Source organism: Octodon degus, unplaced genomic scaffold (assembly GCF_000260255.1).
Source record: "Octodon degus isolate 3935 unplaced genomic scaffold, OctDeg1.0 scaffold00230, whole genome shotgun sequence".
NCBI classification, from domain to species: Eukaryota; Metazoa; Chordata; class Mammalia; order Rodentia; family Octodontidae; genus Octodon; species Octodon degus.
Genome location: NW_004524806.1, coordinates 1,359,349 through 1,361,111, shown reverse-complemented (window position 1 = coordinate 1,361,111; position 1,763 = coordinate 1,359,349).

Genomic DNA, 1,763 nt, shown 5'->3' with positions numbered 1-1,763 from the left:
TCTCTCTCTCTCTCTCTCTCTCTCTCTCTCTCTCTCTCTCTCTTCCTTGGGAGGCAGACAGGAAGGATCACTACAAGTCCCAGGAATGGTTACATTCCTGGGATGAAGTCTGCTTGGTCATGATGTATTTTCCTTTTGATGATTTAGAACTTTTTAAAATTCATATTCATCCTCTTCCCACTCCCCATGTTGGGGATGAGACCAGGACCTTGAGCATGGAAGGCCAATACTCTACAACTTAATTATCTCCCTAATTGCTAATATTCATTTAATATGTGGATGGATGTTTTACCTTTTTTTTTTGGTACAGGGATTGAACTCAGGCCCTTGTCCTTAACAGGCAGGTGCTTAAGTCACTGAGCTATCTCTCCAGTCCATTTTCTTTTTTTAATTATTTATTTTTACATTTATTTATTGTGTGTGTGTGTGTGGCCAGCTCAGCCCACCAGGGGGAGGGGCTGGCTGGCATGTGGTGCTGGGGGATCGAACCGCGGTCCACTGTGCTTTGCTAAGCTTGTTCTAAGTAGGTGCTTTAGACCACTGAGCCATCTCTCCAGCCCCTCTCCAGTCCATTTTCTGATGTCTTTTTCAATTTCCTTTTCAAAAGTACTGTGGTCTTCATTGTAGAGTCATTCATTTCCTTTGTTACAGTAAGTCATAAGTATTCACCACATTTTTTTTCTTTCTTTTCTTTATTTTTTGAACTTAAGAGCAGAATATTAATTGGGGTAAAAAAAAGCTTCTGTCTGAGAGATGGACAGAAGCGAGATCCAAGAAGGCTGCCCCCACTATTCACATTTTCTTGATGTGATTGTGAATAGTATTTTTTTTTCCTAGTTTCTTTTTCTCTTTTTTTAAATGTATTTAGTACAGGGTGTACAGGGGCTCACTACACATATTGGACTTGTAGTAATCCTTCCTGTCTGCCTTCCAAACTCTGGGATTACAGGTGCGTGACCACAGCCAGTCTCATTCATCTCAGCCACACCGGGAGCGAACCCCTGGCCCTTGTGTCTGCCTAGGCAGGTGCTTTAATCCGCTGAGCTATCTGGCTGGCCCTCCTAGTTTCTTTCAGAGTGAGTTCATTATTTGTGTGCAAGAATACTATTGATTTTTGTGTCCCAGTTTTGTATCCTGGTACAATACACAATTTGTGTTTGTTTTTGTTTTTTTTTTTTTTTTGTGAAACCTGGGATTGAACTCAGGCCCTTGCACTTGCCAGGCAAGCACTTATTCTACTGAGCTATCTCCCTGACCCCACAATTTGTTTTATTAGGAGTCTTTTGGTGCCTTTTTTGGAGGCTTTTCTATATGATGATCAGGTTACTATGAATAATGATAATTTGACTTATTCATTTCCTATGCATATCCTCTCGCATGATTGCTCTGGCTAGTGTTTCAAGTACTATATTGAACAGGAATGGCAATATAGCGAACAATCTTGTCATGTTCCTAATTTCACAGGGAAAGGTTAGATGGTTGTTTTACCATGAATAGTTGTTTTTTGTTTGTATTTTAGGGAAGGGTCCACAGGGTGTTCAAGGTCTCACTACATCAGACACATAGTAATCCATCTGTTTACAGCCTCCCAAGAGCTGGGATTACAGGGGCGCGCCACCAAGCCCAGTCTCAATTCCCATCTCAGCATGTCCTGGGGATTGAACCTCTGGTCCCTGTACTGGTTTGCAGGTGCTTTAATCTGCTGAGCTATTTGGCTGGCCCTGTGAACGGCTCTCTTGAGACTGAGATAAAGTCCACCTATA